The 24,946-nt window shown below is 39.1% G+C and overlaps 1 protein-coding gene across 3 annotated transcripts in view; it reads left to right on the top strand.

Annotated features, from left to right (window-relative positions):
* fbxw7 (F-box and WD repeat domain containing 7) overlaps nt 1–24,946 on the top strand; it is a 187,249-nt gene that overhangs the window by 121,229 nt on the left and 41,074 nt on the right. The gene's annotated exons all lie outside the window — the stretch shown is intronic.

Here is a 24,946-nt window from a genome sequence, read left to right as displayed (position 1 = left end):
TGTCTCAGCCCACTGTCTCTGTTGGAGGGCATTAGTTCACTCAGCTTCATCGTTCTCCATTTCTTTTCTTTTTGTAGAGCTCATCTTATTCTTTATAACTTTTTGCTTTATAGTACTTTACAATTGTGCACTTGTGTGTCTGTCTGTCAGTCATGAACTGCTTAACAGGAAATAATGTTAATAAAGGCTGTTTTACATTTGACACTTGTACCCTTGACCTGCTCCTGTTTTATTTACTTAAAGGAACAGTATGTAGGATTGTGGCCAATACTTGTATTTCAATCCCAAAACTTGGTGCTAAAACTGGTACTGCAATCACACAACTGGTGGCCAATACACAATATGACAACATATACATCAGTTGAGGGCTGCAACTCCACTTTTTAAATGACAATATCCTGACCGGACCACTGTTGTCAGTGATATAATTATTTTTTAATGAAAATGATTTCTTAATGTCCAGTGACATATCAGGGCCATTTTATGATTAATTTATATACATTTTTACATACTGTTCCTTTAATGGATGCTTTCAGAATCCAAAACATAAACATCATTGACTTCACTTGGATTTTTAAACCGAGAAATTGAAACAAATATTATTTCTAGCGATGTCACAAGCCAACTGGGTATTCACCAAACTAAATTTTTACTCTTATGTGTTATTTGGCGTGTGCTGATTTTGGACTCTGAATGTTGTGCAAAATGCCTTGCTTTTTAGTTTGCAAAATGAACACCTCGGCTGGCTCGAATCCGCACCGAGAGAACCTCTTACTGAGCATGTGCACGCCAAGCACACTTCACAGCCCCATCAGCATTCACAGACGTATTGGCCTGTTGTTTATCTCACACTAGCCTGTTGATTTACATCCTTCTCTGCCCTCAGTCATTGTGACGGAAGAGCCAAAGTGACTCAGCATACTGATGCACTGATTCAGCTTTGCTCCATCTGTGCAATTGGTTATTAAAGGCCATTCTAATAAAATGAACATTCATTTACTCATTTAAGACATACAAAATGGTAGCAGATCTGCAGAATATAAAAAATTGAGTGCATTATAATGTAATTTTTACTTGCATACTTGTTGTTTAAAGTATGAGAATGGTGTAGAGAAACTTGTACATGAATCTCCCTTTAACCCATGAATATGAAGACTGTGAGCTTAAAACTAATAATCTTTCTTTTTCTTTTCCATGTCCACCCTCCTTTGATGTCCTGTCTGGTTTGGCCCATGAAGGTAAGGCAAATCTTTTAATCACTTCTGCTGCTTTGTGATGTATTGCCTTTTAAAAAGTCAATACTTCCTTTTACAATTTCCTGTTCATTTTCCATTTCCTGCATTCTTCACAACATCTGTGCAAATCTAAATAGCATTTAATCGAAGGTGCTGTATTCATTTATGAACAGCAGGTGGCAGTGTGGTTTAACAGCTGGTACCAGCTGACCAGCACAGCTTTTCTTAGCACTTCCATAAACTTCACCACGGTGAAGCTAATTCAACACAGTTTCTTGATGTTGTTTATTAAATTGTTATTTGCAAACTTTTATACTTGCATATGTAGCTTAAATGGTAAACCACTCGATGCCTGACTTGCTATGTTTGCGAAACTGTTATGTGCATGTTAGTAAAATGTAAAGATTTATCAGCCGATGCAGGCAATAAAAAAAAACAGCAAAATTGGCAGATATATCGGTTGACCACTATTTCAGTTTACTTAGTCACTCAGTCAACTGTCAACCAGCTTATGTTGTTTCTTGGTTAACCAGTGCAGTTGTAGTTTCATTAACAATCAATGCTTTAAATATCATTAGTCTCATGCTATTGTAAACTGAATAAGTGCTTCTGTCAGTAAAGGTATCCCAGATACCGCAAATAGGTTCTCTGGGCATGAAGTGAAAGCACTTTAGCTCAGGCAGCGGGATGCCCACGCTTGGCTTTGGACAAGAGGGCCGTTGTTGGCATAGCACAATTGTTCTGCCTTGCACTGTGATAGTGGCTGGAGTGTTGTGTTAACCTTGGGCTGTGAGTCACTGATCCAGGGCCAGGCAGCAATCAGATAACTGAATTTCCTGCAGTGACAGCACAGTGGGGACACTGTTTTGGAACCCCCGCAGCATCCGCAATGGCGCAGTCTTTAGTTCAGTCTAAGCAAGCTGAGTGGCCTACACGTGTCGGTGGGGCAGAAGTCATTGCCAGCGGAGGGGTGGTTCAGATAAAGGGGATTTGGAGGCATTGCATTGTGTCTTTTATAAGATGGTGGCTTTATTTGTATTAAATCATTTTCCAGTTTTTTTTTAGCTACATCCTGTTAGTGAGGTGATTTTGTTGTAAATGGAGGTCTGTGACGCAGATAGCAGCCTGTGAAACAGGGCTTGTCAATCCACAATAGTAACCAGAATCTCACTCAGCAAACCATAAAAAGAAAGGAACGCTAATGAATTAACATCAGAAGAACTCGCCAAATTGAATGGGAAAGTTGAGCTTAAGAGCTGTAAAGCATTTTAATGCTCCTTTACTTATAAAAGCAGCGCCGCTCCATTTTATCAGCCTGAAACAGAGCCACTGAAGCCTATTTAAGCTAAGATCCAGAATGTGGTGAACACTTTCTCTTTCGGTTTTTTTACTCATCAAATAAAAGTGCAGACTTGCCTTGTAATGGGTTCAATTGCAAATAGTTCAATAGTAGTAAACTGTTATTTGTTTACCTTGAAGTTTCCAATCAAACTGCAACCAACCCACAAAAATCCAATTTGGAGTGATGCTCATTTTGTAATGCATGAATAGATCTTAGAAGATGTTCACACCTGTAATTTGGTTCTCATGTTTTTTTTTAGTCCAGACCAAAAAGAAAAAAATGTGTTCCCGGTGAACTGAACCTATAGGCGAGCATGACGTCTATTTTCAACGGATTTTGTAGAGCATCCAAGCAATGCTATGTGCTTAGATAAACACGCTTATTGTATGCGTGTACATGTGATGGTATTTTTGCAAGTGGAAAACTCATAAATAACTTATAAAATGTTTACGAGTCAAAACAGGGTAAACGCTCTTACCATGTTAGCAAATTGTGTGATGTTTGGGGGACGCATCGTTATCATTCAGTGGCGGCCAGTGACTTCTTTTTTTGAGAGCGCTTGATGCGAAGTTCATCACAACTTGTATGTAGCCCATCGTGTGTGGTTCTTTTTTCAAGATATGTGTTCTGCGCTTTAAGAGATCGTGTGTGCATCACGTGTCCTGCCACAATAAGTGCCTGCTGCAGACACGTCTAAAGGGTTTATGATAAAAGAGACGCTCGAGTTTGCCAGATACTCGCATAATCTCATGCGTAATCAGAGTTTACTGTTGAGGGAGTGTCTTGCATGTATTTGGTGAATGTGAGCATCTCTTTTATCATAAACGGTTTTGACGCATGTGCAGCAGGCACTTATTTTGACAAAACACGTGATGCACACAGGATCTCTCGACACGCAGGACACATATTTTGGAAAAGGGAACCACACATATGATACTTCGAAAACTTATTTTGAATTAGCGCCCCTTGGATGAGGAGTCACAAGCCGCCACTGTTATCATTTCCTGTTTTTGCATGACTTTGGTCTGTGTTGTGTTGACATTTCAGTCAAACCTTAATGGGAGTGCATTTTGAAGCAGAATGAGACCCTTTTCATCAACTGAGCAATCGCACCAGAGTTCGTCAAATTTACCGTATTTCCAGTCGCTTCGGAATATAAGTTGCATCAGTCAAAAATGCGTTTTGAAGAGGGAAAAACATATAAAAGTTGCACTGGACTATACGTTGCGTTTATTTAGAAAATGATTTCACAAAATCCAAGCCGAAGAACAGACATTTAATCTGGAAAGGCAAGTATTTCAACTAAATAATAGCACACAGAACAGCAGGCTGAATAGATGTTCGTATGTTAACGTAACATTATCAGTTATTTACACGATACACAATAGCATACAGAACATACCTGGGAGGCTGAATAAGCTAAATTAACACCACAAGCCAAATCAAGTTCAAAAAGGTCCCGAAGTCATTCCACATCACTGAATCCATTGAATTACATAAAAACACGAGCAGCATAGAGCGGACTCTCACGGCTGTAGACGGTAATGGTTTCACTTGGTTCATATAAAATAATTTTGATGTATAAGTCGCACCTGACTAAAAGTTTCAGGACCCACCAAACCAGAAAAGTACGGTAAACCAAATATGCCAAGTGTGAACACAGCCTTAGTCTGAATCACCATATTTAATTGGATGCAAATAAAAGCAAAAAGGCAATCTCCATATAATAAACTGGAATATAAATCAACAGAATGCATTCATCATTGAAGAGGCTGCGCATTGCAGTGGTATTGTTTTTTAGGACTGACACTAATCAGAGTTGCAAATGTATGGGTATAGTCATTTTACAGTTGTTTGAATAGCCAGTAATGGCTTTAATCTGCTATATGCATGTGTTATTATTTCAAGTGCTGCTTTTTCTTCTTTTTGGTGCTTAATTTCTTCAAATTCTGTGAGAAACCAGCCAAGGACGTTCTACATCAAAGTCAGCTGCTATAGGAGTCATGTTTCATGTTGATTTCCTTTGATCTGTTCTGATGTCAAACATTGTAGACTGCAAATGTCACAATTTGGCTTTTATACATTTCTTTGCCATACAGTATACTGTGTGTATATTTTTTGTCCGTGCGTGCATATCGCCCCCAAACAGAGTCCCTTTCAAGTATCCTTCAACGTCAATGCAACCACAACGGCATACTTGACCTCAGCTGCCACCAGTTAAGGAGTTCATTGTCACATTCCCCCCATTTAGAGAAAGTCAGCTAAACTGTTGCTATTGGTTGGGATAGTCTAAAATCAGCCAGCCTTTCCTTCCCTTTCCTCAGAAGCTTAGGCGTTCCGGTTGCACGCACATCACAGGAATCTCAATAAGAAACAGGTGGACTTCAAACGCTTGTCTCCTGAAAGTTTACCGCATTATAGCAGAGAATTTACACGCTTTAACGTGAACCTGCGAGCAGAAAGATCCAAAACACACCGCGAGCAAAAAGACCAAAAGACTCTCAGGTTTCAAGAATGGGTGCGTTAATAAATATCCGTCTCCTTGGAGAGCAAAGAACCTAATTTCTATCCATCAAAAGAGCCGTCTTCATTCAGGAATCATCACATCTCTTGTGAGACGTGCCATAAACCACCCACCATCACATTCCCATCTGCTCTTTGTTAAGCCTGTGGTTGTCTGTAACACGCCGCCCCTTTAATAAACATACATGTTTGGCTAGATCCTGGTGTACAGCTGCTTTGAGGGTATTTCTGCAGTTTAACAATCGCTCTTTTCTCCTGCTGAGGCTTCTGAACTGATACTGCAGAATACCTGACAGTGTGTCTTTGTGGCTGTGTTGTAAGGGATGTTTTATTGAATAATGAATGGAGCTTCAGAGCTGTTGTTTAGATAAGACTTGTTGAATAGTAACTCCTAAAGCAATGCTGTGTAAAGACATTTTCCATTGATGTAATATAAGCATGTTTTGTATGTTCCTCACAAGACCATTACACTTAAACCACTTTGATGTGGTAACATGGTACAGTGGGGGTAGCAGATTAAAGTAATATAAAGTAAATGCTTTGTTAAATTAAATCTCAAACAATTTCCACAAGCTAATGTGTCCTAAACTGTTCCAATGGGATCTTCGGTTACATTTAGACCATAAGTGATAGTGTATTGCCTTTGTCAAGTCAATACAGCATTGTGGTCAATTTCTGGTCTACCATTGAGGATACAGAGTACAGATTTGGAACGTGAATTTCCAAAAATCAATGTTAGTCCATCTGCAATATATACTCATCTAAAGGATTATTAGCAACACCATACTAATATTGTGTTTGACCCCCTTTCACCTTCAGAACTGCCTTAATTCTACGTAGCATTGATTAAACAAGTTGTTAAAAGCATTCTTTAGAAATGTTGGCCCATATTGATAGGATAGCATCTTGCAGTTGATGAAGATTTGTGGGATGCACATCCAGGCCACGAAGCTCCTGTTCCACCACATCCCAAAGATGCCCCATTGGGTTGAGATCTGGTGACTGTGGGGGCCATTTTAGTACAGTGAACTCATTGTCATGTTCAAGAAACCAATTTGAAATTATGCAAGCTTTGTGACATGGTGCATTATCCTGCTGGAAAAACCATCAGAGGATGGGTACATGGTGGTCATAAAGGGATGGACATGGTCAGAAACAATGCTCAGGTAGGATGTGGCATTTAAACAATGCCCAATTGGCACTAAGGGGCCTAAAGTGTGCCAAGAAAACACCCCCCCACACCATTACACCTACACCACCACCACCAGCCTGCACAGTGGTAACAAGGCATGATGGATCCATGTTTTCATTCTGTTTACGCCAAATTCTGACTCTACCATCTGAATGTCTCAACAGAAATCGAGACTCATCAGACCAGGCAACATTTTTTCAGTTTTCAACTGTCCAATTTTGGTGAGCTTGTGCAAATTGTAGCCTCTTTTTTCTATTTGTAGTGGAGATGAGTGGTACCCGGAGAGGTCTTCTGCTGCCTCAAGGTTGTGCGTGTTGTGGCTTCACAAATGCTTTGCTGCATACCTCGGTTGTAACGAGTGGTTATTTCAGTCAAAGTTGCTCTTCTATCAGCTTGAATCAGTCGGCACATTCTCCTCTGACCTCTAGCATCAACAAGGCATTTTCGCCCACAGGACTGCGGCATACTGAATGTTTTTCCCTTTTCACATCATTCTTTGTAAACCCTAGAAATGGTTGTGTGTGGAAATCCCAGTAACTGAGCATATTGTAAAAAATACTCAGACAGGCCCGTCTAGCACCAACAACCATGCCATGCTCAAAATTTCTTAAATCCTTTCTTTCCCATTCCGACATTCAGTTTGGAGTTCAGGAGATTGTCTTGACCAGGAACACCCCCCTAAATGCATTGAAGCAACTGCTATGTGATTGGTTGTTTAGATAATTGCATTGACAAATTGAAAAGGTGTTCCTAATAATCCTTTAGGTGAGTGTAGATGAGGTTTGTATATTTGTTTTGTACTTAATTATGACAAACACAAACATAATGAGCATCTGGTCATATTTGCTCAGTTGTTTGTAACATGTTTAGAGGCCACAATTACAAAACAGATTGTTTTAGACCTCTGAGATTTCAGCTCGGCAAAATTGGTTATTTTGAATAGCCAAACTATTCTGAACTAAACAGGAAATGTTCTTGTCCACGTTGCAGTTTATACTTCAACAGAAAAAGACTGTGTGGCCGACATATAAACTAGTTAATTGCAGTTGGTCCCACCACAAGCTATTGTGTAGAAAAACAATAGCTTACTCCCAAAACTTGAATAATTCGGCCAATCAGATGAGATATTACTGTCCACATGCATGCAGATTTGGGTGACGTTGGGCTTGCCATCCAATGAAACCTGCAAAACGTTAATGAATCAGATTATTTGATACATAAGGGACCTCCTTATCTTCATTTGATTACCTTGCTGTCTGAGCAGAACCTTGCTCTAAAACAGTGGTTTTCAATTCCAGTCCTCGGGCCCCCCCTCCCAGAATGTTTTAGATGTCTCCTTATATGAAACACCTGATTTCACTCATCGGCTCCTTAATTAACACACTAACGAGCTGATGATCTGAATCAGGTGTTTTTATAGATGGAGACATCTAAAATGTTCTGGGAGGGGAGGCCCGAGGACTGGAATTGAAAACCACTGCTCTAAAATCAACCTCTGATGTAATTACAAACCGCGCTCATTACCAACATCATTATCCTTCATGCTTGCTAAAGATATCCTTTGCAAAAAGCCTTAAAGATTAGGCTTACAAATGTTATACATTGGGCTGCTTAAAGTCGTCTTTACGGCTTCTCGTCATAGTTCTGCTAGCCGTAATTCAGCCATGCATAATCGCTAATACATCTATTCTTTTTTTAATGCAGCTAGCAGGTGGGACAGCTCTACTACAGCTCCTTTTAAAGCAGTAGTTCACCCAAAAATGAAAATTCTGTAATAGTTTACTCACTCTCATGTTGTTACAAACCTGTATAAATGAAGGAAGGAGGATATTTCTTCGAAGTAGTTATACGAGCAAGTTTGGTGGGACAAAATAAAACATAGCGCTTTTCTAAGCGGATTTAAAAGAGGGACTATATTGTATGGCGGAATAGCACTTTTGGGAGTACTTCGACTCGCCTGAAAAGTCCGCTCCCCTTCTCACTCTCATAATGGGAGAGGGAGGGTGTTACTGCGCCGAGTCGAAGTACTCCCAAGGGTGCTGTTGCGCCGTGGAATGTAGTTCCTCTTTTGGGTCCGCTTGGAAAAGCGCTACGTTTTGTTTTGTACCACCAAACTTGCTCGTATAACTACTCGTCTTAAATAGGAAAAATGTTGATGTGTTTGGTCACTTCTAACTTTATCTCTAAATGGTACCATTGAATGAATGGGGCTAAACTATATGCTATCGAAGTGTCGCAGCGCGCTCCAGCGCTTACGTGCACGCACACAGATGATAGAGGGATGTATCAACAGTTCTTAGTTAAGGTAATAACATATTTTAGTGTTGAAGATGAGTGGACTATTCCTTTAACAAATGCATTGCATTCATGTTACTTTACATATCTGAGGCATTCTGGTTTGTTTGTATTGAATGTCTGGCATGAGTTTAGGTATTGCCTGTCATTCCTGTTGTGTATCTGTTGGACACAGACCTCTGTGAAGAAAGAGTCATCCTGAGGCTTCCCAGAATCCTTGTCTGCTGTCCAACCAGCTTTACAGACCATTTTGGCTTCATCACTGACTTAATGACTCTGTGTGTTTATGACTAGTTTATCTAGTTTTTTTAGTTTTTGTTTAATTATACTTAGGATGTTTTCTCACTGGCACTGTTTAGGTCAGCCCAAATAAGCTTTCGCCGAGTACGGTTCTCTTTGGGTCAGTGTGAGCACAACAGCCGAACTCTGGTGCGCACTGAACGGCCGTTCCAAGACCACTGAAACAGGTGGTCTCGGAGCGGCTGTCGTCTGCACTCTGGTGCAACCCATCTGGAAGTACAGGAAGTTCTCAACATGTTCAAGCCACTGGGCTTCCGTCATGACTATTGTGTGTAAACAACAAACAGGGCAATCTTGGTTCATTGAGAGATTCTCTGTATCCTGGAGGTATGAGCTGATGATTTCATAAATGCACCGCTGTCCTCCACACACAAAAATAGTGACATTTTATTATATTTTTAGCAAACGCCTCTGTGAGAAGGACTTTAGTAGATCAGTTGCACAATTTCGCGTTAAAACAAAAAACTTTGCAAAGACGTGCATGGTTTATCACCATATCTTGCTAGCTTCGCTCTTCGTGTCAGACTGGTTGTCATGGACCCAGTGGGGGGTGGTCATGGGGGTCAGAGCTGCCAGAGACCAATGACAGGGCTGACAGTTGTCACATGGTGTAGGGTGCAGTGTTTCGAGTATGGTAAAAACAACATTTTGAATACGAACCGCACTAACTGAAACATTTTACAATGTAATCTGGTGCACTCCGAGGCCGCACCACATTTGTGAAAACACCCTTAAAAGCATAGGTATGAATTGGTTCATTATTTAAATAATATGAATTAAAGTTGTGATCCATAATTTTCCAGTTAAAATTTACAGCTGTTTGACTTTATTGGACTTCATCCCACGTAAAGAAAATAACTACACTGTAAAAAGTGCAGTTCAATTGGTAATAATTAAGTGTAAGCTTGATCAACTTACATTTTATAACCAAGTGAAGTAATTTTTTAAGTTACTCCAACTTTGACGTTTTACACTGTTGTAACTTGCAATTTTATGTTTTGAAAAGAGATGATGATGATAGAGAGGAAAATGTAAAAACGTTTTCTTAACTCTTTCCCAGCCATTGACGAGATATCTCGTCAATCAAGAGAAAACGCTTCCCCGCCAATGACGAGTATTTCCGTCTTTCCGCAATACCGCTATTATCCACTAGGTGGCGCCCTTCCGCAACTTTTTAAACCCGGAAGTATTGCCCTATGGCAAGCTGCTGCATGTCGGTGTCTGTTTTAAAGATCGCTCTGAATGGGATCTCTATGAAAAGTCCGTCACAATAATGGAATTATCTCTGCTTTTTGCTCAAAATGTGGCGTTTTTGCAGAAACCTACCCATATTCAAAAGCTGATTACAAAAGAACCACATAAGGTAGGATGAAACTTTTTTTTTTGGTTTGAAAGCAGAGGGTTTGTTCTTTCATTTGGTATATTGTATGTTTATATATTTGAAGAAGAACATTTTCTGGAAGGCATTAAACTTTGGTGAAAATCATGAAAAACGCTGGCGCTGGCTGGCAACTTTTTTAAAAAACGCTGGCGGTGAAAGAGTTAAATCTGCAAATCCATAACTTTTCCTCTTTGTCGCCACCTCTGTTTGAGACATAAAATTGCAGGTTATCTTACGTACTTAAAAGTACAGGTTACTTTAGTTGCGTACTTACTGTGGATCATGGTAAAAAAGTTGCCCGCCAGCAGTTTTGTGATTTTCACAAAAGGTTCACAAAATGTCTTCAAGGATTTAAAAAAAAATATATAAACTTACAAATATATCAAATGAAAGAACGAACGAACAAACAAACAAAAAAACTTGAAAAACGTTTCATTCCTCATTCGTTCTCTCTTTATAACCTCTTAAATATGGGTTTCTTAAAAAATACAAAATTTGGAACAAAAAGCTGAAATTGCATTTTTGTAAAGTAAGATTTTGTTAGAGATCAGATTCAGAACGAAGATCAAAACATGCACAGAATTTAAAATGTTTATGAATTCGTTTTGTTTCAGTTTTTTCTGAATAATTCTTAATTACAGATTATCGTAAAAACTGGTCAGGGAAGCGTCTTTGGCATGGAAATGTTTTCTCTTAATTGACGAGATAACTCGTCAATGGCGGGGAAAGAGTTCACCAAAAATGTTGCAGATTGCAGTTTTAGGGGCCAATCACACCCCAAAAGCTTTTATGGGAGTTGCAGGCGCCTTTTTGAATGATATTCTATGGGCAGGGAGCGTTTGCGCGCGGTTTATGCACGCCGAACGCCTTGCGGTTTTTGCCGCCGGCCGCAGCACGCGCTTTTGAAGGAGGGCTGAGAGCAGAGAAGTGCCCGACGTCCTTAGTGTCTTTACATTGTCCAATCGAATGAGGGGAGAGGCGGGCCTTACGTTGTAGTGAGGGAAGTTTACAGTTGCTTTGAAGAACCGGACTCCACTCGCTCACTCTCTCCTGCGTGTTTGTGCACCTCTCACCCTCAAACAAGGTCAGAGCAAGCGCCCTCTTTTTAAAGTTTCTGCTAATATGACAGTTAACAACAAAAGAGTGCTCACACTTCAATATTTGATTGACAAGACAGCTGACTCGGTGGTTGCCTAGCAATATAAAAAGCCGCGTCGCACTTTTTTTTTTTTTTTAAAAAGGCAGTGCGTCGCGTCTTGCGTTTCCAAGCGTTTAAATCGCGTTTGGGCCCCTTAAGATGTATATTTTCCTAGACAACCGTGATGTGCCTATGACAGCAGCTGTCAGTGCTGATAAATATTGAACTTTCTTTTTAATATTCAAAACAAATGTATCTTCCTGTTTCTAACCAATGAAAGCTCTGCATTCAGTATTTCCCATCTCCCCACTTATCTTTACCATGATTAGAAAAGCAATAGACTAGCATAGTCCGTTGCCATGGTTTCCTGGAAAATGACCTGTAGCATTTATTACTGCACACTGGTTGTCATTTTCTGTTTTTACTTGTGGTTTTGTCTCAAAAACAAGCCCTGTAGCTTAATTAATACTGAACACCAAAGCCTATAATCCCGTTTGATGAATACATGCTAGCGTTCAGACCCGTCTCCCGGCTTCATTACCTGTGTGTTACTGAAAGTTCTGCATCTCCTGGGTCATTCACGCTGTCAGAACCTACTACGAAAAACTGTCTCGGATTCTCTGCTCGGATATTAGCTCTGACAGAATAAACAGGAAGTACACACGCGCTCGCACACACTTAGTCACGCGCAAACAGGCTTGAATGTGTAAACAGACCTTGAGCTGCATAATCCTGAAAATTTGAATGCTTTAGGAAGAATCTTCTTAAGATGATGGGTTTTAAATGTGCCACGCACTTATACGGATAAACAGTTGAGATCTGCCAACATCAAGTGACTTTGTTGGTTGGAAGAAAGGTGCCAAAGAATGCCAATCTCACAGCAGTGTGGTTCAAAAAAGTCTATTTTTACATCACTGTTCATTCTGAAGCCATTAGACTCCAAACTTTGTATATAAACAGTCAGGGAAACAGGTAAACACAGTGGCACACCTCGTCTTTTGACCTGTCAGTCATTTCCCGACTGAAGCCATCGTTCATTCTGGAATGCCTTAAGACCGGTTTCAGAAATCTGCTAAGCAGAAGTTTGACTGTTTATATGCAAGGTAGGAGGGGATATCCTTCTAGTTCATCAGTATTGTTTTCAAGGACTGGATTTTTCTACAAGATTACATGCAAATTCAGTTACAACAAAGTGCTAATTGAAAATCTTTGAAAAGATGTCAAAATCTTTCTTTGTAAAGAAACACAAGGTAAATGCATCCTCCTTACGTCCAGACATAAAAGCACTATAGAGCCAATGTTTGCAATCTTTTGGGAAGTGGACTTACAAATGGCTTATAGTTGTCTGTGCATTTCAAACTGGAATGGGGTATTGTATACGTCAAAAAAAGTCTATGTTTCACCTTTGAAAAAGATGAATTAATAACACATCCTCTTGAAGAAGTTTGATGCTTCAAAAGCTTTAGCTGAGACTGTGAAAGCTTAAGATTCTTTCCTAATTAAAACTGCAGAGGAGAGGACCTCTGGAGTCCAGATGAAAACCACAAAGTCGTTGCGAAAGACGAATATTTTTCCACAGCCTCTTAAAGCCTTAAGCTTTGTTTATACTCGCGCCTCACTCCGGACCACGTGGCTCCGCTCACTGGAGGCGCGCAGACAAGGTGTTTATACTCGATGCGCATGCTGTTGCGCTATTATTTGATACTTTGGGGCAATCAGAGTAATCGAGTCCAAAAAACAAACAAACCAGTTTGTTCACAACCCTAGCGTTTTTACTATTGTAGCTAAACATTTAAATATTAGATCACGAATAAAACAACAATTTCTTAAATATGTCTTTAGTAAACATTGTCATTTCATTAACGTTTTTGTTTAACAAACAATACAGAAATCTTGATGTTTATATTTTATTCCTTATTAGGGCCATCAAAAGATTAATCGCGATTAATCGCATACAAAATAAAAGTTTGTCTTTGCATAATATTATTTTGTGTGTGTATTTATTATGTATATATACAGTGAGGAAAATAAGTATTTCAACACCCTGCTATTTAGCAAGTTCTCCCATTTAGAAATCATGGAGGGGTCTGAAATTGTCATCGAGGGGTCTGAAATTGTCATCGTAGGTGCATGTCCACTGTGAGAGACATAATCTAAAAAAAATCCAGAAATCACAATGTATGATTTTTTTAACTATTTATTCGTATGATACAGCTGCAAATAAGTATTTGAACACCTGAGAAAGTCAATGTTAATATTTGGTACAGTAGCCTTTGTTTTCAATTACAGAGGTCAAACGTTTCCTGTAGTTTTTCACCAGGTTTGCACACACTACAGGAGGGAGTTTGGCCCACTCCTCCACACAGATCTTCTCTAGATCAGTCAGGTTTCTGGCCTGTCACTGAGAAACATGGAGTTTGAGCTCCCTCCAAATATTCTCTATTTGGTTTAGGTCTGGAGACTGGATAGGCCACGCCAGAACCTTGATATGCTTCTTACAGACCCACTCTTTGGTTATCCTTGCTGTGTGCTTCGGGTCATTGTCATGTTGGAAGACCTAGCCTCGACCCATCTTCAATGCTCTAACTGAGGGAAGGAGGTTGTTCCCCAAAATCTCGCAATGCATGGCCCCGGTCATCCTCTCCTTAATACAATGCAGTCGCCCTGCCCATGTGCAGAAAAACACCCCCAAAGCATGATGCTACCACCCCCATGCTTCACAGTAGGGATGGTGTTCAGTGGAATTATGACCAGAAATTTCTATTTTGGTCTCATCTGATCACATGACTGTTGGATTCTTACTGATTGTATGGGGTGGACAGGTGTCTTTATGCAGCTAACGACCTCAAACAGGTGCATATAATTTAGGATGATAAATGGAGTGGAGGTGGACATTTTAAAGGTAGACTAAGGGGCCAGTCAAACAAAAAGCGCTTTAAACGCTTGCAAACGCAAGGCGCGACGCACTGCCTTTTTTTAAAAAAGAGCAGTGCGACGCGGCTTTTCATATTGCTAAGCAACCACAGAGTCAGCTGTCTTGTCAATCAAATATTGAAGCGTGAGCGCTCTTTTGCTGTTAAAATATTATTGTCATATTATTCTAAGTGGGAGAACTTGCAAAATACCAGGGTGTTAAAATACTTGTTTTCCTCACTGTAAATACGCACATACAGGAAAAAAATTAAGAAAATGTTTTATGTATATTTTTTTATTTATATATAATGTAAAATATATCAAAATCTAAAACAATAATTAATGTTAATGTTTATATTTCATTCCTAATTAGAGCGGCAAAAGATTAATCGCAATTAATTGCATACAAAATAAAAGTTTGTGTTTGCATAATATAATTGTGTGTTTATTGTGTGTATTTATTATGTGTATATATAAATACACACATACATGTATAAATTTAAGAAAATGTATTTTTTTATTCATATATAATATAAAATATTTCAAAATCTAAATAAATACATGCTTTATTAAATGCATGCATGCATGTGTGTGTGTGTGTATTTATATATACAAAATAATTACACATAGTGCACACACATATATTATGCAAAAAACTAACTTTTATATTGCATACAATTAATCACGATTAATCTTTTGACAGCCCTATTCCTCATCCAGTGGTACATTTCAGTACAAATATAGGCAATAATTCTGAATCCTATGTATACAGTATGAATTCTTGTTTAACTATCAAACTTTCCATACTTTACTTTAAAAGTATCAGATAAGGAGTCTCCACATTGTTTTGCATGGATTGATCAAAGAGATGAGTCGCAGACGTGCCTGCTCGGCCAGAATCACCTCGAGGTCGGTCATTTTCAAATGATGCCAGCGAAAATTCTGTGCACATCGCCACACAAAATGGGGTCTTGCCCACTCAACACGCACGACTGCCCACTCCACAATTACGTCATTTTCATCAAGTATAAACAAGCCATTATTCATACTTCTACATTTTTTGTAGTAATCACATCATAGGAATTTAAATCAAATCACCCCCCTCCCTCGTAAAAGATGCCATGTGTTTTTTTAAACTTCTGAAAGTATACATATTGTGCAGATTGCATTAAGGCAATTTGTATGCATTTTAGAAAGTCCACCTTAAGTTTTTCTGCATCTTATGTTGGTGAATTGTTTAGCTAAGCTCCAGCTAATTCTGCAATCGTAAGGTTTAATGATCGCGAGACTGGGTTTTGAGTGACACATTGCCAGATAACAGTTGATTTTGCCGACTGTATACCTTCCAGCATTGCATTGTCCCCTGGGGTTATGGGCGTTATATCTATAGGAATCTTTGTGTTTTACAAAACTGCAGTTCAGTTATACACTTTTGAGCTCTGTTTAAACAAATGTTAGCTCTTGTCCTAATGCGAGCATGAGTCATTGACATACACTCCTGGCCCTCGGTAGCGCCATGCAATTGAATCTTTCTTTTATTTTCTTTCCCCCCAAAAAAGGATATTAAAATGCGTGTTATCTGGCAACATCATAATTTGGCCGGATGGCCGGAAACCATGTGGTTGCTTGTGTCCCTACATTACCAGAGCAGTTATTAATGCACACAGTGAATCAGAGACAGATGGCCGGCCAATGAAAAGTAAAGCTGAGAGAAAGCGTAAACTTGTGAAGAGTGCACGCTCTTCTTCAAAAAATAAACATAGTTCAGGGTTACCACAATAGTCAGGCACCAAAAAATATAAAAGTCACATAAAAGTTGTTTATATAATTTTGTAACAATATGATTGCTTTGGGTGATGAACGGATTGTAATTGAGTTAGTTATTCAAAGAATCTTCTCCTTCGATGGACTTTACATATGTCATGTATGCTTATAGTGCCTTTAGATGCCAAGTCACTGAGGCCATTGTCATTGAGAACATTGGTTCTCATGTGGTCATAGTTAAACATGGCATGTCAGTTTGGATGTTCTGAATAGGGAATGATGTTTGACAGCAGCAGTGATGGGGAATGTCTCTATGAATAATGAAATTTGAATAAAGCCCCAGTTGACTACATGTGACCACAAGATGAACAGCCATTTTCTAAAACCTAAAAGTAATCGTATAATAAAATTTTGCTTTAATTTTTTTGTTACATAAATTTTCGATTAAACTAACAATGATAATTAATAATGATTAAAGAAAAACACCACTTTTTTCAGTATTTTACTATGTTCTTACCTCAACTTCAGGGTTCCCATGGGTCCTTGAAATCCTTGAAAGTTTATGAATCTGGGGGAAAAAATTCAAGACCCTGGGAAGTTTTTAAAAATCTACATATATAGATAAAGGTCATCGAGAGTACTTGAATCTATTTTATGCAAGAAATTTTCTGGAAAAAATCAGTTTTATTCCCTGTGTAGTGTAGGATAATATCAAAATTTTTTTAGACTTTTTAAGCACACGTGCTAAACTGTCCACTTTAAATGCTTATATCTTCTGTATGCGATTGTTGATTCATACCAAAATGCTTTTTTGCATAGTTGTGTTTGACAAATAAAAACATCTCGGGTTACGTATGTAACTGTTTTTCCTTGAGATGGGAACAAGACGCTGAGTCTCCCTTGCCATACTTCCTGTGTCCCTGTAACACCATCTTTGGCAATATTTCAGATAGCGATATACTTCCTGGCTCCCGTGTCACCCTGTCTTTGTCGTTAAGCCTCACCATTGGTTGAATTTGATATACACATTCAGACGCACTTACCCCTGGAGGCCTACCCAAAATGTCACCGCAGTGACGCAGCGCAAGTTCCCTCGAAAGGGAACTGTAACAATGTATCTAACACAATGTAACCTTGCTCTCACTTATAATGTGTCCCCACAATTAGTTCTTGTATTTAAGGGCATTAGACCTGGAAAGTCCTTAAAAGGTCCTTGAATTTGAAATTAACTAAGGTGTGGGAGCCCTGAACTTAGACGAATTAATACATACCTAATTTTTTTCAAAGCGTGCACTTAATCTTTGTACAGCACGTCGTGAATCTGTTAGCAGTAACATCATCACTCCTGACTACAACCCCTCTCGCTCAAACTTCTGTCAATATTACTGCGCACAAGGTCGAAGTGCTGCAAACTAAGTGCTCTTCCGCCGTACAATATAGTTCTCATTTTTTATCTGCTTAAAAATCACCACGTTTATTTTGTGCCACCATACTTACTCGTGTAACTACTCATGTAACAGTCTTTCAATAGGGAAAACATGGAAGTGTTTGGTGGCTTCTAAATTCATCCCTGTTTGGATCCTAAGGAATGAATGGGGCTAGGCTAAATGCTAACACATTCACGAAATGCTGTACAAAGATTAAGTGCACACATTGAATAAAGAGGTGTGTATTGATTTGTCTGAGTTGAGGTAGGAACATAGTGGGATATTGAAAACTGTGGTGTTTTCCTTTAAGTGCTGACTATGATGATTGCAATTTTGAATTGCATAAATCAGGTACTTATCCTCCTCTTCTGTAGTAAATTTTAACAAAAGTCTTTAGTATCTACTCACGAGTGGCCAGAAGGAGAGCACCACAGCCTTCCATTTGGCCAGACCTCTCCGTGTTGCTTGGCAACCACGTACAGATAGAGGGATGTGGACAACGTCCCTCCCGTTGCCGCCCACCGTCAGTGGCTTCAGTAAGATCTGCAGCCTCTCTCTCTTTTCCACCCTCTCTCTCTCTCTCACTCTCCCTTACCCTCCCTCGCTCTCTCCCTCTCTCTCTGTCTCTCTCTCTCTCTCTCTCTCTCTCTCTCTCTCTCTCTCTCTCTATGTGTGCTCATCAGAGGTTTTCTAACACTGAGATACACTAGAGTCCAGTTGATAAAGCATCACAACCTTGTGGTATCTGCTGAAACGCTCCGTAAGATCTCCATTTAACACGTACAAGCAGATGAGGATCAACCAAGTAGTACAGGAGTAGGTGATAGACTAGCTTATGATTTCGATAGACTCTGCTTGTTCAGATTTGCATTTGGATTTCTGAACAAATTTCCCTTCTTAAGGGGGAAGGTGTCTGTTATAGTATCATGCCCCAGGGCTGCAGATTTACAGTCTTGTTACGTTGCTTGTGTTGACAGAGAGGGGGGAGAGAGAGAGATTGAAAACAAGCTCACTAACAGAGGGCTTTCCATCCCTCAGACACAATGTCCTTTGAGAGAGGAAACTTGGTGTTTTCCAGCCATCTCTTGTCTTCGGTTTGTAGCATTTAGATTGTTGTTTCTTTGGACTCCCTTTCAGGGGGCCGTCTGTATTAGAGGTCTTATTTGTTTCCTGAATGACTAATCTGCCAAGTTCATGCCTGAAGCATTGCTGCTCAGAGAGTCGTTGTTGTGAGCGCTGCCACGGTGGGTCGTGTAATGGTGCGGCCCAAGCCCTCTCATTTACATACAGCTGTCCTGGTGGGCAGGTCTGAGTGCAGATATTTCAACGCAAGAATAAAGCAGCTAGCTTTTACTGTACATGTACACACAAAGGTAGTACAGTGCACACAAAAGCCTTGTTGGCTTGTTAAAGTTACAACCAATCAGAGATTTGATTAGGAAAGCTGTTGTTTCAGTTTGGACCCAGGGGTTTGTGGGTAAACCCTGTTGGCATACAACGAAGCATCCATCTGTATGAATTACCCGCAAATTAGGTGCTGAAAACATCTTCCAATCTGTCTTAATTTATTTGCAGAGCAATTTTAAATCTGCAATTCCCAGGATTGTTGATGCAGAAGTTTGTTAATGTAAATTGCAGTGTTTTCCATATTCGCAGTATTTGTGATTGATGTAGTAGGGAATGGGCTATGAACAACACCATTTATTCAATTCTTATCTACACAGAGTCAGGACAGAGGTGCGGATCAGCGACTTTAAAGTGTGAGAATATGCAAATCGATGTGAAAACTAAGAAGCATCGGTCTTACTCGATAGATTTATCTTATTTCTTCAGGTGCTCATACCTTATAAACAGAACTCATCCAGTGATCACTGGGAAAGCTGTGTGGCTTTGGAACCCGAAATCAAGAAATCCACCTACGGAAAATCGACTGCCGTTACGGTATAAAAGCAAGATGTGCACTCGACAAAGGAACGTCTTTTTTTGGAAAGGTGTTCTAACCTCTCCTGCTGGCTCTATAGATTTTGAGGTGCCTTATCCTCTGAGGATGAAGGCCAGCTGGTGTGTAAGATGCAGAAAAAGCTCTCTCTTTGGGCGAGAGACTTTGAAAAGAAGTCATGCTTGTATAGAGTCTATCTTTAGTAGGCTGTCTATATCTGTATGCTGCACCATTGCATGCTCGATTCTTTCCATATAGAGTTTTATTGACATATCTTGCTTTGTGGGTCCCACACTCACTCCACCAACAACTCTGCCACGGGCATCACAAAACCTCGGCTTGCCTTTGGCAACAGAGTAGGAGAAACCGCTCGTGTGGTTGGTGCATAGACTGCATCACTGACCCAGCGTATCTCATCATGTAAAGCACCACGTTCAGTTTGCATTTCTCAGCATGTACTGTAGAGGGGTGCGGCCAACTCAACACAAACTCCTTAATCAGCATCTCTAATTCAGGAGTACTGCAGGCAGCCAGCATCTGTGTGTCCTGTCTCATATGCTTGACGTTTAGCAATTCTGCTGTTTTATACATCACAGTTTTTGTGGAAGCTGATATTAAGTGTACTTTTTTATTAGATTTTATTACATTGTTCTGTTTGTAATAAGGCATAACTCCCACGTTCTTACGTGGTAAGAAATGTGATTCATTTTTGAAGGTAAAAGCTGAGCTTTTATTAAAAAAAGAAAGCTTTCCTCTTCTGAATGCATCTTATGATTGTAAAAAAGATGTAAGAATGAGATTTTTCTTTACTTTCAAGAATTTAGTGTTTGGCTTTAAATGAAAGATTCAATGTAAACTCCTTGTCTTACAAATGTTGCAATGCGTTAATTCACAGAAATGGCCATTGAGTCGCCTGAAATGTTTTTTTTTGTCTGGTGTTGGAGTAAGCTCTAAGGAACGGGGCAGATATATCAGAATAGAGCCTTTTGGGAAACATTTTGTAGGATTTTTCCAAGAGAGGGGATATTATACAGTAATTGAACACCTGTTGCTTAGCTTGTGCTTTTAATTCTTCTGTAAGAGTTTAAGTAAAAAAATATATAAGATACTTTTCATGTTGGAAAAATAAAGAATAGATAAGGCCTCCTGAGATCATCATCTCTATAATTATATAGATAACTTCCCCAACAGTAGACAAACATGTCTCTTAGCCAAGTAGGGGAGAATAAGCTTGTCCTGAGGCACAGAAGTCCATTGCAACCAAATGATGCTGGAGAACCTAGAGCTATTTAGCACATAGAGCTTGGTTTAGTAAGAGGGCTTTTTAATTTATTCCTGACTCCAAACCTAACATTTTGATATATAATATGTTACCCTGGACCACAAAACTAGTTGTAAGGGTTGATATTTTTATTTTATTTATGTCATCTGAAAGCTAAATACAACGGGGAAAGTAAGTATTTGACACATGGATTTATTATGACTCAACTTGTATACTTAAATGTTCTGATTTCTTTGTATGAATTCAACATTTGGTTTGATGGCTTCTGGTGGAAATTTTGTGTCAATAGCCCACTTAGAAATCCCCTTACTGATAAAAATGCTGATGTGTCAAATACTTATTTTTCCCGCTATAAATAAGCTTTCTGTTTATGTATGGTTTGTTAGGATAGGACTGAGATATTTGGCCCAGATATTGCATTTAAAGTCAAAAATTAATTCCTTTTTTACACATATTAGTAATGAAAAGGTTTATTTTACTGCTCTCTACTAGCTGTAATGACGTTATTAACTGAATGGGGGAAGTTGTAAGCTTTTACATAAAAACTAAACTTTAATGGGAAATTCCCTAGGAATGGGTAGCAATACACAGTTTTGATCGCGATTTTGCTGCATCCACTCACAAAAATAAAGTCATCATCTCAATAATTATATAGATAACTTCCTAACAGTAGACAAACATGTCTCTTAGCCAAGTAGGGGAGAATAAGCTTGTCCTGAGGCACAGAAGTCCATTGCAACCAAATGATGCTGAAGAACCTAGAGGTATTTAGCACATAGAGCTTGGTTTAGTAAGAGGGCTTTTTAATTTATTCCTGACTCCAAACCTAACATTTTGATATATGTTACCCTGGACCACAAAACTAGTTGTAAGGATTGATATTTTTATTTTATTTATGTTATCTGAAAGCTAAATACAATGGTGAAAGTAAGTGTTTGACACATGTATTTATTATGACTCAACTTGTATACTTAAATGTTCTGATTTCTTTGTATGAATTTAATATTTGGCTTGATGGCTACTACATCTGGTGGAAATTTTGTGTCAATAGCCCACTTAAAAATCCCCTTACTGATAAAAATCCTGATGTGTCAAATACGTATTTTTCCTGCTATAAATAAGCTTTCTGTTTATGTATGGTTTGTTAGGATAGGACTGAGATATTTGACCCAGATATTGCATTTAAAGTCAAAAATTAATTCCTTTTTTACACATATTAGTAATGAAAAGGTTTATTTTACTGCTCTCTACTAGCTTACCGCTGTAATGACGTTATTATCTGAATGGGGGAAGTTGTAAGCTTTTACATAAAAACTAAACTTTAATGGGAAATCACCTAGGAATGGGTAGCAATGCACAGTTTTGATCGCGATTTTGCTGCATCCACTCACAAAAATAAAGTTTTGATATGAAATTAACAAAATATTTTCATGGAACATGATCTTTACATACTAATGAGTTTTAGCATAAAAGCTAAATCATTTTGACCCATGCAATGTATTTTTTTGCCTTTTTCTACAAATATACCCTTGCGACTTACGGCTGGTTTTGTGGTTCAGGGTCACATATAAACTTTACAGTTTTCTTATAGGGTTAGGTATTGGCACTGGTTTCCTTTGCTATTTTCATCTATTTGTAATTCAAGTGGTTTACAGATCATGAATTGCAAAAACTGAGAGAGATTTGCATGTAGCTTTTAAAATAAAATTTATGTCATCAGAATGCGTGACACCAGTGAGAGATGTCACTTTTGCCAATGTAATGGTGTATTTATGGCATCTTATCAGCAGGAGATGACTGCAAAAGCAGACCAGCCGAACCTTGACCCTCATTCAGAGCGTTTAACTGGAAATGCATATTTTACAGCATTGAATGGTTGGTTCTTGTCGGTTTTGGCTTTGTCCCCCATTAAATTAAAGTAATCATCATGTCATAATATTTACTTCCCTTTCTCCTTGTTAAGACAGTACCTGCTGAGAAAATACATGTATTTGCACTTTCTTAGTGTTGCATCTTATTACCTAATAAGTGAACTAGGTGGCAGTCAGTCAAGATGAAATTAAATCATCTCTGTTCAATTCTGTAATGGATATCATAATATTATTTTTACGATGTGTCTGTTACATGATTTCTAGTCATTTAAAACTGTCATTGCTGAGAGAGAGAAAGGAGACAGTTGCAACTGCATTCCGGTCACGATTTTTAAGACCTCACCAAAACCAACCCAAGACATTGAAAGTAGTTCATTATACGCCAGCCCTCATTGAATTTCAAAATGGCCATTTTGTCTTTATTATAGTTTTTCTTTTCCCAGCACACTATAGAAAACTTGAGCTCATACCTACATTCATCAGTTGGGTTTTGAAAATCACCAGCACAAAAAACAACAACTTGAAGAAACATCTAGACACAGCCAAAGTCCAATTACTGAGAAAACAGAAACTTGCACCTTTAATGAACAATGTGTTCCCTTTTACATTCATAGTTAAAACTCAAGTGCCACAAAACACCACGGGCATTGTGTATTCGCTGTCTTCCAGGAATCTGTGTGGTCTATCTGGGCTTTAAATGTCACCGAGCTGTTCGATTCACCGAAGAGGTGCTTGATGGGTCCGTTCAGGTGAAGTCATGCATGTTAACGGCAATACATAACCATTTTATTCTCCATGGGCGGCCGTTTAGAACACGAGGTGGCACGCAGTTCCTCTCCAACCCAAGACGCATTAAGAATACATGAGTGTTTAACGTTGTGCCGCCAATGGTGGGCATCTATTATTGATGATGGGCAGATTGCCCCATTGAATAATATAAGGCTCTTTTGTTTTAGTTGTAGACCATACAGACTTGTTTTGGTGGTCTTAAAACAGAAAGAATCATCTTGACCCGTTCAACCTTGTGGAGAGCTTTCGCACCCTTAGTGCTGATTACGTTAAAGGCAAAGTTGTTCAGCTAGTTTTTTCAAACATAATTGTGTTTGAGTGGTGTTTTTTCCGTCTGACTTTTTCCCATTAGAAGTAAAGAAATGTCTGGCTTAAGGGCTGTTAAGATGGATATCCCAACATTTCTAATTAGTATGTTTCCATGCCCGTGGTCCAGTTGTTTTCCTTTAGCATGACGTTCAGCAGAAATTATAATCAAGTATGAAAAACACCCTGAAGGAAGGTGTGATGAAGCTTTTCCTGCTTGTTTTCCTTCTTTATCATCCTATTGGCCCCTCTATCCCCATCTTTTGTTTTGTTAAACCTTTATTCTGTTTGCCATTACTTCTTTTATCCTGCTTTGTTTCCCAGAACCTTGTTATGTCTTATTTATGGTTATATTCTCTTCTTCCAACATCTAAACCATGTGTCATGGCATTAGGTTGGACGAACCTGCTTTCATCACCACCAGCACAAGATGACGAGATTGCACAAGATGATTGGTCCTCTGCTCGGGCTCATTCAAACCTCTAGAGATGTAACTGAACCCTTCATATCATCCCTGTTAGCGGCTGCCACTTTGTCCGACAGGGCTTCCCTCTAAGAGTAATTACTTCATCGGTCTCACACATCTCGACCCAGAGTCCCGGTCTTTTTCTTTAATATCTCAGGGGACACCGATTTGTTTTCGGTGCCTCGACCGATTAGCCTTACCCCCCCGAATCAGACCTCGGGTAATGCGTAATTAAGGAATTTGTGGCTTTTGTTACCATGAGGATTTTTAACAGCATGTGTTTGCTCGCATCAGCTAGTTTGAGTTCTCCTAAAAGCTCCTGTTTGCGATGGTGGAGCAAGTAAGAGCCCCTTCAACCCTTAAGGCCTGTCCCGAGGCGCTGACAGGAGCCTGCTTATGTTTATTCTCTGTTTGCTTGCGGTAAGCGTCTTAAAACCTTCGCCACAGGCACTGCTCCATAATTTAGCTAAATCTGATCCTCGCTGTTATTTTGGAGTCACGCCTACTCGATCTCTCTTCGGTGCGCTTGAATAAAGACCGTAATGGGTTTCATTTCTTGGTTAATGTTTTAGGCGACCAATTTAAATTTTGACAGCCATCACGGCTTGAATGAAATCGACTAGACAGCTGTCCAGTGATAAGTCATTTTGCCAATACTTGTTAAACCGGCCAAGAATAGAAGAGACAAGGAAAAACTTGGCAATTTTATTCCAGTACAAAAAAATAATCGTATTCAACCTAACAAGGTGGCTTTATCCATGATAACACTGTTTTTAAAGTTGC

The sequence above is a fragment of the Misgurnus anguillicaudatus genome, chromosome 3 (genome assembly GCF_027580225.2).
Source record: "Misgurnus anguillicaudatus chromosome 3, ASM2758022v2, whole genome shotgun sequence".
NCBI classification, from domain to species: domain Eukaryota; kingdom Metazoa; phylum Chordata; class Actinopteri; order Cypriniformes; family Cobitidae; genus Misgurnus; species Misgurnus anguillicaudatus.
This window is presented reverse-complemented; position numbering and strand designations above follow the sequence as displayed.